Source organism: Schistocerca serialis, chromosome 2 (genome assembly GCF_023864345.2).
Source record: "Schistocerca serialis cubense isolate TAMUIC-IGC-003099 chromosome 2, iqSchSeri2.2, whole genome shotgun sequence".
Taxonomy (NCBI): domain Eukaryota; kingdom Metazoa; phylum Arthropoda; class Insecta; order Orthoptera; family Acrididae; genus Schistocerca; species Schistocerca serialis.
Window position 1 is genome coordinate 1,054,321,855 of NC_064639.1, and position 13,441 is coordinate 1,054,335,295.

Consider the following 13,441-nt stretch of genomic DNA (forward strand, 5'->3'; position numbering starts at 1 on the left):
CATGGAACTTAGTAACACCAAACACGAGAGCCAAAGCTTCTTTCTCTATCTGTGAATAATTTCTTTGCGCAGACGAGAGCAATAATGACGCAAAGGCAATAGGGCGATCCTGCGAGCCAACTTTGTGCGCAAGCACAGCACCGATCCCGAAATCTGATGCATCTACCATCAACAAAAGGGGTTTCTGGGGATCGAAAGGCGTAAGGCAAGTATGAGAAAGCAACGCCGATTTCAACTGGCGAAAGGCACGTTCGCATTCCGTCGTCCAGACGAACGGAACACCCTTACGGCGTAAGCTATGAAGCGAAGCTGAAATGGAAGAGGCATTGCGCAGAAAGTGATGATAATAGTTAATTTTACCCAACACACTCTGTAGCTGCTAATTGACGTGATTTCCGGCTACGTCGGCGCACAGTTTTTGTGGGACGAACACAGTCACTGTTAGAGAAAGTGGCACTGGACGAAGCGGAATTAACTACATGAATGTCCATGGGCGAAGGTCCACGAGCCTGAGTGTCCTTGGTTCGATTCCGGCGCGAAGCAAAAGGCCTGGAATGATTATGAGTGTCTGATCGGAGCTTTTTCTGGCAAACACTTTGAACATGTCCTATTTTATTGCAGAAAAAGCAAATAGCTTGGCGTGACGGGCAATGTTCACGCGAATGTCTAGTAACACACCGCGGGCATGATTTCACTGCATTTGTATGCTGGCGCGGCACACCTGCTTTAGAGCGTGGCGGCAGCTGTGCGGACGTGCGCGAGGGCAGTTGACCGGGCCGGGCCGCGCAGCGCGCCCGGCGGGCCGGTTAATGTTACACACTGCTGGCGAAGTTGCAAAAGATTCCTGAGCACAGTCAAGTGTGTCTTGTCTATCCAATATGTCTATCACTTGCTGAAGGGAGGGATTAACTAGTTTTAAAATTTGCTCCCGTATGCGAACATCAGAAACGTTCTGTGCAATTGCATCACGTACCATTGTATCTGAATAAGGAAGGCCACAGTCACATTCAAATGCACAGTCCCTTGTAAGGCCTTGCAATGTTGCTACCCACTCCCTATTGGTTTGACCGGCCGTACGTTTTGTACGAAAAAACGTATACCTTTTTGCAACGACATTGACTGTGTCTTTGAAATAGGCATCTAAAGCAGACAAAATTTCGTCGTAGGACAGAGTTGCTACGTCGCGTCGGGGAAACAATTTCACTATCACACGGTAGGTGGACATACCTACACACGAAAGCAAAAACGGCTGCCGCTCATTACCTTGAATTCTGTAGGCGGCGAGATGAAATCCAAACTGGCGTGACCACTCAGTCCAGGTCTCGTGGGTTTGGTCAAACTTGCGAAACTGCGGTGCAACTGCATGTTGTGGCTGCGGTAGCGGTGAAGCGGTGGCTGCCACATCGGTTTGAATGGCACGTTGGCCCTGGACGAGGTGTACAAGGGCATCCAATAACGCCTGCGTCTGCTGATTCTGCAAGCGATAAAATTCGGACAGTACATCTGGCGAAGCCATGACACAAGGAAATGTAAGCAATTAGAAAGAACACATATCCCATCCTCGTCGCCAATGATGTGTTGGCGAATGTGCCAACACCTTGTAGATAGAGAAGGCCGAAATGCACGCTATCTAACGCAGACGGGCGTGAATTCTGGAACAGGATAAGTAGTGAATTCTAATAAGAAAAGTATGCAGCTCCTCGAATACTTAACTTTTATATAGTTCATGTGAATACAGCATTCTTGATGAGACATTTCATACGATAACTATCAAACTATGTAAGGCTAATGGCGCCTTGCTAGGTCGTAGTCATTGACTCAGCTGAAGGCTATTCTAACTGTCTCTCGGCAAATGAGAGAAAGGCTTCGGCAGTGTAGTCGCTAGCAAAGTCGTCGTACAACTGGGGCGAGTGCTCGTCCGTATCTCGAGATCTGCCTTGTGGTGGCGCTCGGTCTGCGATCACACAGTGGCGACACGCGGGTCCGACATGTACTAAATGGACCGCGGCCGATTTAAGCTACCACCTAGCAAGTGTGGTGTCTGGCGGTGACACCACAGAAGTGTCTGCAAGAATTAATTCCAGAGCTTATTTAAAATGTTGTACAAACTATTTTTCCTTATACGCCTTCATCAACCCCGAATGTGAGATGACCATGCTGATTTACAAGCCAAAAACAGGCCAAATCCAGCCAGCACCAAATCCATTTAACGTACGCTATTTAATCGACGTTGTTCAGTACTGTGTCTTGACAACGTAAGTCTAGGTTTAGAAACTCTGAATAGGAGAGCCATTCTGGCAGACGAATTAAAACGACTGTTCATTTAATTTGTGTTCTATGATTACATGCTGTTTCAAAACACCAGTACACTGAGGTCTCCCGAAAACGCGTCGGTATAAGTACAATTTGTTGTAATAAGATGACAAAATACAACATATTAGTGGTTAAAGGTGTACTTTAAAGAAGTATCCTGAGGGTACTAGCTCGTAAATTTTCTTTTATGTTTTATAGATGACTCAGACTAAGATGCCTTTTAATTCTTTTGCAAATGTCTTCACGCTTTTTATTCTGCGTGGTAGTTTGTTTTACCAGATGATCAACGTGGTTTGAATATTTATTCGCATTTGCCTGTCTCATGCTTAATTTGTAAATTACTGATAATGACAACTTACTCCTGAGTGAGCAGCCTTATATGTACATATAACACATCGATTGATTGTATGTACCAATAACCAATCGATGTGTTCTCCATACAGCCTACCTTCTACATACAGCAGTATTCAAAGCACTGCGACTGACGCCCGGACAACAGGGAATTCAAATGTATCGAGACTAGAAAAGAGTGCACTGACAATGGCTAGGCACTAGCCGAAACCTGGATTCGGCAAATAAAACCTACAAAAAAAGGACGACTGATTGCTCCCCTCTATAATTTATAAATAATATCACAGACGATGAGTGCACCAAATTTCCTAATGGAACCAGACTTGCCGACATGGTGTTCACATACGGAAAGGAAAATGTTCAAAGTGGTTCAAATGGCTCTAAGCACTATGGGACTTAACATCTGAGGTCATCCGTCCCCTAGACTTAGAACTACTTAAACCTAAGGATAACACACACATCCATTCCCGAGGCAGGATTCAAACCTCCGACCGTAGCAGCAGCGCGGTTCCTGACTGAAGCGCCTAGAACCACTCGGCCACAGCAGCCGGCAAGGCAAATGTCAACGGGCGGTAGGCAGCAAGGTTGTATCAGGAGACCTACCCCAGTCAACAACAACAACCACTGCTGTCAATGTTTACAACAGTGTTTCACCGTTTGTCTGAGACAGGGTCGTTTCAGAAAACAGGAAATCATGAAGGACGTACCCGAAATGTTCGGACACCGGACTTGGAGGAGAATGTGATTAACACTGTGGAAGGCGACCGCCGTGTCAGTACCAGGCAGTTGGCCCACTAGTACAGGGTAAGTCAGACGACTGTGTGGGACATTCTCCATGACAACTGTTACTACCCTTTTCATTTCCAGCACGTGCAGCGCTTACTAGCGACAGACTTTCCACATCGGAAGCATTTTTGTCAATGGTTTTTTCACCAGGCAACCAGGATTGCGGGATTTGTGTCATCCATCCTTTTCACGGATAAGGCCACCTTTAAGAGGAGTGGTTTCTTCAAAAACAGTCATTTTTGGAATAGTATGCAGAACCCCCATGATATGGTGACGAAGTACAGGCGGAATGTGTGGGCCGGGATTATTGGCGACCGTATTTGGGGACCAGTCTTCCCTCCAGGTTGTCCAACAGGCCGTAACCATCGGCGTGCCTTGCGGGTGACTTTGCCTCCACTGCTAGGAGAGGCTTCGAAGGGTTACATGGCTGCTACATGATGCTACTCCAGCCGACTTCGCCATTAAAGTCAGGACGCATCACACTCGTGTCTTACCTGATCGATGGATCGAACGAAGGCGTCTAGTTGCGTGGCCTGCTCGTTCACCGGATCTCAACCCGTGCTATTTCTGGTTGTGGGGCCACCTCAAAAAGTATCGTGTGTGCAGAGCCAATTCCACATGTGGAGACACTGGAGCGGACGGCGTGTTTTCTCATCGATCAATAAAAAAAAAATTGGCTCTGAGCACTATGGGACTTAACATCTCAGGTCATCAGTCCCCTAGAACTTAGAACTACTTAAATCTAACTAACCTAAGGACATCACACACATCCATGCCCGAGGCAGGATTCGAACCTGCGACCGTAGCGGTCGTGCGGTTCCAGACTGTAGCGCGTAGAACCGCTCGGCCACTCCGGCCGGCTCCCATCGATCAATCCCTAGGGTTTGTACACGATGGAAAAAATCATCCCTTATATCGAGAGGAGTACAATTTTACTTAAAAGTAACTTAAGAGTTGGTATTTACTCGTTTCAGTATAATGAGGATGTGAAATTTGTTTTATGTCGGAATGTGTCGTTTGTTAAGCGTAAGCATCTTTGTACCAGATTACGACTTCAACAAATATATACTCTGAATAGGTAAAATATTTCCGGTGTTGGAGTTATGTATGGGTACTTTCCGAAAGCCAAAAATTAAAAAAAAAGAAAAGCGGTTTCGTATTATTGGTCTTTCACAGGTTCTTTTTCTTCTATTGCATTGCGCCTATGCAGTACATAGGGGGAACCCGAACTTCTCCGACAAAAAACTGGTAGGTTTTCATTGATATTCTTGAGTGTAGCCAGCTGCTGGTGGCCGAGCGGTTCTAGGCGCTTCAGTCCGGAACCGCGCGACAGCTACGATCGCAGGTTCGAATCCTGCCTCGGGCATGGATGTGTGTGATGTCCTTAGGTTGGTTAGGTTTAAGTATGGTATCGTCACCTATGGACCTAAAAATAAAACAAGTTGATAGTAAGTACCTATCTTCTTTTGTGTTCTTCGTTTTTTCTCCTTATTGTTATTTCATACCCTCGTCCTACATGGATAGCGAATCAGATGTTTGCCGTACAACATTCCGCTCTTAAGCCAATAGCCTTTTGAAACATATGACAAAGACGAAAACAAAATATTATTAAAGCTGAAAAATTTAAAATTCGTCTGACATATAATATAAAGGATGAATTTTGATAAATCAGTAAAAAAGTTAACACTGTTGTCTTTTCTTTCTATATTCAAATAGCTAAAAAACAAAAAAATATGTATGTTTTAAAACATACTACAAAAAACTGACGTTTTTTTTAGGAAAAGCAGTGCTTTTGCGCTTAAAAGCTGAGGGATCCATACTGAGAGAAAAGAATCTAGGGAGGAGAGAACATACCCTATACGTTTAAGCGAACTGGGTAGAAAAATATAGCGCTCCGTTAGGTTAGTAAACTATGGAGGTGAATATTGGTGTTGGGGTGGACTGTGGGGAGACAGAATGAGAGTAGGAGTTTGGTGTATGGATAGGGCAGCGGCAAAGGGAGGAAATGGATAGGGAGATATGGATAGTTGGAGAAGATACAGTTGGTAGAACGTATGAATATTGGGGCGGCTATCACTCTCTGCCCGAAGGAGTCGACTGAATTTGCGATGGGATAGGACATGGAGCGTGCGTAGGTGTAGTGACAGTTGGATGCGTTTGTAAAGGCGTGACACCATAACGAGACTGGTGATCAGACGTGACACAATCGGGTTGTTGGAATCTAGTTTGCGAATAGAGTAGGATATGCGGAGGTGTTCGACTTTAGCACATGGGAAAGAAGAATAAAAAAGAGAAACCATGGGCAGAGTAGGTGAACTAAAATTCATTTACGATGTTTGGCTTATACAGACAATCTAGCGATTCTTTCGAACAACAGAGAAGACACATTAAGTTTCTTGAAAAATTCCTTGAAATAGCAGCTAAAAGTAGACTGAAAATTTCTTATCGAGAAACCCGGTACATGGTCAGTTCTCCTCGATAGCTAGATGGACAGCCGGCCGCTGTGGCGAGCGGTTCTAGGCGCTTCAGTCCGGAACCGCGCGACCACTACGGTCGCTGGTTCGAATCCTCCCTCGGCCATGGATGTGTGTGATGTCCTTAGGTTAGTTAGGTTTAAGTAGCTCTAGGTTCTATTGGACTGATGACCTCAGATGTTAAGTCCCATAGAGCTCAGAGCCATTTGAACCTAGATGGACAAAGCATGTTTACACAGTATGACAAAATATCTCAAGAATCCAAATTTAAACAACTAGGAGAAATCATGTGGTTCATGGTGTGGGTTCCTGTAGTCATGTCCTAGTTCATGAACCACGGGCAACGTATGCGTGGCCAAGTAAGTGGTCCCGACGGTCGGGATACCAGTTACATTGGAATAAGGCTGGGCATCTCGGACATATTCTGAGTCGTGGTCACCTTTGTGCTCATACGGCAAAGACTACCAAATCCACCGGTTAGTCCCTCAGCCGTTAGGGGTAAAACCCAATGGGACTCGGGGCAAGTAAGGCTAGCAACCTGCTTCCCTGGTACTTTAAATATGATGCTGGCAACAATCAGAGCAAAATGCCTCGGACCTTGACAACCAGGGACTCTTAAGATACGACTTGGCAAACAAATGGTAATGAGATGGGGAACTATTAATATCAATGGGGGCTACTCTGGGAAGAAGGTAGAGCTGGCAGAGGCTGCAAGTAAGATGGGGCTGGACGTTTTAACTGTTAGTGACATTCGGGGAAGGATTGAGAAAGAAGAGGAAGTGGGAGAATACAAGGTCTACCTGTCAGGAGTCAAAGCAGGAATAGCACAATGGGGTGTAGGGCTTTACATCAAGAAAGAAATGGAACCCAGTGAAGTTGCAATAAGGTATGTAAACGAACGACTGATGTGGATAGATTTGACAGTGTCTAGCAAGAAAATTAGGATTGTGTCAGTATATTCGCATTGTGAAGGGACAGATCAAGATAAGATGGATAGTTTTCGTGAGGCACTCAGTGATGTTGTCGTTAGAGCAAAGGACAAGGACAGCGTTCTGCTCGTGGGTGATTTTAACGCCAGGATTGGAAATCGAACAGAAGGGTATGAAAAGGCTATGGGTAAATTTGGAGAGGATATGGATGCCAACAGGAACGGGAAACAACTCTTGGATTTCTGTGCCAGTATGGGCTTAGTAATCACAAACTCCTTTTTTAAACATAAGAACATTCACCGGTATACTTGGGAAGGCAGGGGAACCAGATCTGTCATTGACTATATAATAACAGATCAGGAATTCAGGAAGGCTGTGAGGGACACACGTGTATTCAGGGGATTCTTTGATGACACTGATCACTATTAAATCTGCGGTGAAATTGGTATTGTGAGGCCGAAAGTGCAGGAGGTCAGGTCCATATGTGAGAGGATAAGAGTGGAGAAACTTCAGGATAAGGAAATCAGGCACAAGTACATAACAGTGATCTCAGAAAGGTACCAGTTAGTTGAATGTAGTCGATTACAGTCATTGGAAAAGGAATGGACAAGGTACAGGGACACAGTACTAGAAGTGGCTAAAGAATGTCTTGGAACAGTAGTGTGTAAAGGTAGGATGAAGCAAACAGCTTGGTGGAATGACACAGTCAAGGCAGCCTGTAAAAGGAAAAAGAAGGCGTATCAAAAATGGTTACATACTAGAACTCAGGTAGACAGAGAAAGTTATGTTGAAGAAAGAAACAAAGCCAAACAGATAATTGCAGCATCCAAGAAGAAATCTTGGGAGGACTTTGGAAACAGGTTGGAGACTATGGGTCAAGCTGCTGGAAAACCATTCTGGAGTGTAATTAGCAGTCTTCGAAAGGGAGGTAAGAAGGAAATGACAAGTATTTTGGACAGGTCAGGAAAACTGCTGGTGAATCCTGTGGATGCCTTGGGCAGATGGAGGGAATATTTTGAAGAGTTGCTCAATGTAGGTGAAAATACGATCAGTAATGTTTCAGATTTCGAGGTAGAATGGGATAGGAATGATGATGGAAATAGGATCACATTTGAGGAAGTGGAGAAAATGATCAATAGATTGCAGTGCAATAAAGCAGCTGGGGTGGATGAAATTAAGTCGGAACTCATCAAATACAGTGGAATGTCAGGTCTTAAATGGCTACACAGGATAATTGAATTGGCCTTGGAATCGGGACAGGTTCCATCAGACTGGACAAAGGCAGTAATCACACCAATCTTTAAACATGGAAACAGAAAAGATTGTGACAACTACAGAGGTATCTCTTTAATCAGCGTTGTGGGTAAAATCTTATCAGGTATTGTTGAAAGGAAAGTGCGAGTATTAGTTGAGGACCAACTGGATGAAAATCAGTGTGGGGCCTCTTAGAGGTTGTCAGGACCAGATCTTTAGCTTACGGCAAATAATGGAGAAGTGTTATGAGTGGAACAGGAAATTGACTCTATGCTTTATAGATCTAGAAAAGGCAAATGACCGGGTTCCTAGGAGGAAGTTATTGTCTATTCTACGAGATTATGGAATAGGAGGCAAACTTTTGCAAGCAATTAAAGGTCTTTACATGGATAGTCAGGCAGCAGTTAGAGTTGACGGTAAATTGAGTTCATGGTTCAGAGTAGTTTCAGGGGTAAGACAAGGCTGCAACCTGTCTCCACTGTTGTTCATGTTATTTATGGATCATATGTTGAAAACTATAGACTCGCTGGGTGAGATTAAGATATGTGAACACAAAATAAGCAGTCTTGCATATGCGGATGACTTAGTTGTGATGGCAGATTCGATTGAAAGTTTGCAAAGTAATATTTCAGAGCTAGATCAGAAATGTAAGGACTATGGTATGAAGATTAGCATCTCCAAAACGAAAGTAATGTCAGTGGGAAAGAAATATAAACGGATTGAGTGCCAAATAGGAGGAACAAAGTTAGAACAGGTGAACGGTTTCAAGTACTTGTGATGCATATTCTCACAGGATGGCAACATAGTGAAAGAACTGGAAGCGAGGTGTACCAAAGCTAATGCAGTGAGCGCTCAGCTACAATCTAATCTCTTCTGCAAGAAGGAAGTCAGTACCAAGACTAAATTATCTGTGCACCGTTCAATCTTTCGACCAACTTTGTTATATGGGAGCGAAAGCTGGGTGGATTCAGGTTACCTTATCAACAAGGTTGACGTTACGGATATGAAAGTAGCTAGGATGATTGCAGGTACTAGTAGATGGGAGCAATGGCAGGAGGGTGTCCACAACGAGGAAATCAAAGAAAAACTGGGAATGAACTCTATAGATGTGGCAGTCAGGGCGAACAGGCTTAGATGGTGGGGTCATTTTACACGTATGGGAGAAGCAAGGTTACCCAAGAGACTCATGGGTTCAGCGGTAGAGGGTAGGAGGAGTCGGGGCAGACCAAGGAGAAGGTACCTGGATTCGGTTAAGAATGATTTTGAAGTAATAGGTTTAACATCAGAAGAGGCACCAATGATAGCACTGAATAGGGGATCATTGAGGAATTTTATAAGGGGGGCTATGCTCCAGACTGAACGCTGAAAGGCATAATCAGTCTTAAAAGATGATGATGATGAGGAGCAGGAGAAATCATCTGAGCCTCTGGATTAAATCGTGAAGTAAACAAAAAGAAAATCGGTGTATTACAGAAAGCTTGTAGAAATACAGGGAAGAGATACAATAAAAAATCAATATCTCGTAGCGCATAATTAAACATTAATGAAATAGTTATATCCGACTATAATCTCTTTAGGTAGAGCATTAAATAAAGACACAGACAACGAAGAATAGGAAATACTAAGGAAAATTTTTGGTTCTATTTGTGTTGACTTTGGAAAGGAAGTGTGACTAGGTATATAAAAATTTGGAAAAATTCTCCGGTACTTTCAGGAAAAGAAGATTGAAATTTTATGGCCGCTTTCTCAGAATGAACTATAATAGACTGCCCACAAGAATTCTCTAGCGTGCCCTCTCAATAAAAGTTGTAATCAACAGATTACTTGAAACTTAAAAAAACTTCAGGGAAATTCTACAGGACGGAGTTGCATTCGAATCTTAAGTTGACAAGCATCAGTTTCAAGCCATACCAAGTACTGTATGTAAGAGAATGTGGACAGAACAGCGCAAGGAAACCACTGTAAGAACAGATTTTGGGAGAAAAACAAAGCAAGTACATCAGCGAGATAAGTTCAGTCGCGCTCCGTAGCTGGGCATAACGACGTGAAAAGACGTACATCCTTGAGCTTATTCGACATTCTAGAGATCACTCTCCGTTGGATCTATGGAATACGACTATTCTAATGTAATGTAAAAAGTGACACACGCGTTGTTATTTCACTGTTGTTCCTTGCTTCTCTGTGAATGTCATAAGGCATCGATACAAATGAAATTTCAACTTTAGAGGGCATTCTGAAGATTGACGACAGGTACCGGTGTTGAAGCTCCAAGAACGGCTATAATCAGATGTGACTCTACTGGAGACGGGAGCTGCAGTGCAAAAGAGAAGCAGTATCGACCGGCAGACGGTAACGAGTGGCTTGTTTAGTAGGCAGGTCGCATGCAAGGGGATAATAGCCGTCTGTCGTTAGGTCGTTAACTTCGACGTTGGAGGTCTGCATGATGTCGTCTGGACAACGGCATAGTAAACAGCGAGCAGTTTTTAAAGCACAAGTAGATCTTGTAGTTTCTTCAGTTTAATAAAACTTAACTGTTCAAGACATTAAAAAGTAAATGAAAAATCACCTCATGTCACATAATTCTTGTGTTAAGCGATATGCTGTTATTTTGTGTTTTAATTTAAAATGTCACCGATATTTAAAAAAATCAATATATTGCATTTATTACCTGGCCCCTAGTAAATGTTAAATGTAACAGGATATAGCACAATGTGAAATTCTTAGGGCTGTACAAAATCGTTTCTGAAAAATAAGAAGTTACAGAAAAAACTATATGAAACCAACCACCAATCCCTCTTCCGCCGCTCCTTTGTAGACATTTTTCACGTTGACTGATTGCAGAAGATAACTATGGAATTGCTCTCGTGTTGACAACTGGTACAAGGTAACTTGCGTGGTACAAACCAGCATGTGGTTCAAAATTTTAGAGGGAAGAAAGTAGAGTAGATATGTAATGTTAGTGGATAGACAGAAAGTCAGCAATATTTGACAGTGAAATTAATAGTAAAGCTGAGTAGATACAACATCCAATAAACGTTTTAAAATTAGACATTGTACTAATAGCCCTACATAGCCGCATGCGAAGACAAGTGCAGCAAATGTACGCAGTAATTGTAACTACAAATATATAATCTGTTTATACTTTATCAAAACGCAGTTTCAGTTTTATTCTGTTGAAAATAACGTACACAGAAGTTAACATTAAAACAAAGAGACGGGCAAAAATGCTTAATTTATAAAGAGAGGAAAAATGATTAACTAGAGTCCCTATGTACACAACCCTTCTGTTGCCAATTCCTGTCGAAAAGTCTTTTCACGTACTATTTCTAGTAACGCAACACGATAAAGGTTTGTTGTGGTAGATAGAGATATATTTTCCAACAACTCTGGGTGCACACATGTACCTAATGCAGACATCGACACTAACGAATGAGAACCACAAAAGTAGATCTTGTTAGTCAAAGTGCTTCAGTCAGGGCACAGTCTCAGCGCAAATACATGAAACGGTATTTCAGTGGTCGAGAATAATCTGCGTTATTTTAAAGTGCTTGACTGAGCAATATGGTAAGTAATATTTAGAAAACTTTGAAGTCTAATCTAAGCCAGATACGACCACAATAATTCTGTAAGTTTAAAACGTCATCTTAACAACTAGAGGATGTTATGAGCGAATAATATTGATTTTCGTCAATAGTGAAAACAACGAAAGCCCTTGTAAATAGGGACAACTTACGGGAGATGGCAAAGGTTTCAATTTTTACAAATGATGATATGGGAAGCTCACTCATACGCCACACATGCAGGTCTTTCCACACAAACTGTATACGATATGTTTAGTGTTATTTTGCAAATGTCATTCGAGTGTACCAATGCCACTGATTATTCTTACCAACCGAAATCACACGTCAGGACATTCCAACGTACCTCTGTTCAGTGCTGTAATAATCTTATTAGGCCTGCATAGGGACAGTGAAGAAATACATTTTGCAAAGTTCCGTAACATGTCGTTTCATCAGCCTTTTAAAAATTCATTAAGTTAATGAACGTCAAGTGGTGGGCACTAGAAAACAAATTTGTATAATTCTTTAATAGCTACACATTTTCCTAGTCATTCGCGTACAGACTTCTAGAAATGCTGAGAAAAAATGGTGAAATACTTGATTATATTTGGCCTTGAGGACCCATTAAAGAATACACAATAAGAAATAAAACAGCTCGACGAGCTTACTGCGTATCTTCAGTCACGATTACAATAGTAACATTTCGCGTACCAAGGCGAAAACGTCGCAACACACAGTGTAGAAATTTGAATAGTGTACATGAGTACTTTCGTTTCACGGAAACTAAAGACAAAAGATAGAACTCGTTTTTGTTCCACAGATTATCCTGTTGAAAATGGAGCCGTTTATCAATCGCCCATGCTCAGAGACTTAAGTGAAAATTAAAAAAAAATGTTTCGTAAAAGAGAAATAATACGTGATTCAGAAACTAATCATTCACTCATCATGCACTGGGCGAATAATGGACTTGAGACCCTATCAGAAATCAATGCACGGTAATGTATTTGTGTCACTAATAATACCTGCTAATATAGCATACCAAGTATTAAACTGCCGCTGGAAAATTTTAGAGGTGTGCAAATGTCTTTAAATGCTGATTACAGAATTTAACTTACATTTCAGTGCCTTGAACAAGTGGTTCTCAAGTGACTGGGCTGTTTGTAGGCTTCGTAAGAGTGTTACTTTTTTGTCAGGTCAAGTGAAAGGTACACTTTTCATAGGCTTTTTTGATGTCACTGAATACCCAGTTCTAAATGTCATAGTGTACGCAGAGCGCTAATGAGAATGCACATCTCTGGTGTCGGAGCTCAGGCGTTTCAGCGAAATCCTTGGGAGGGCGCCGTGTTTCCTAAGCGCCCTCTCCAAGTCGTTATGCTTGCTTTGCACGTCAACAGTGTCATCATGATTTGCCGCGTAAACATTTTGTTTGTTTGCTAGAATTCCGCTTGGACAGTAATTATAAGAAGCGGGGAGGTTAACGAAACACACCGTCGTGTTGTCCACAGTTTCACTGCTGAGGTACGTTCAGATAATTGTTTCTTTAGCATGAGGAGCAAAACTGCAGACAATAGTGTGAAGTAATTATGCGCTTTCAGCCTTTTGTAATTTTAAAGGCTGTAAACGCGTCCTCCTACAACAGTAGGTTCCAACCATTACTGTAAAAGTTATCCCTCACCGAAATCAAATATTAGACAATATATATGAAGATAGTAACTGTTCTCGAAAGAACAGATACCATTGATTACCCTGCAGCTTCTTTAGAGTAAATGAAAAT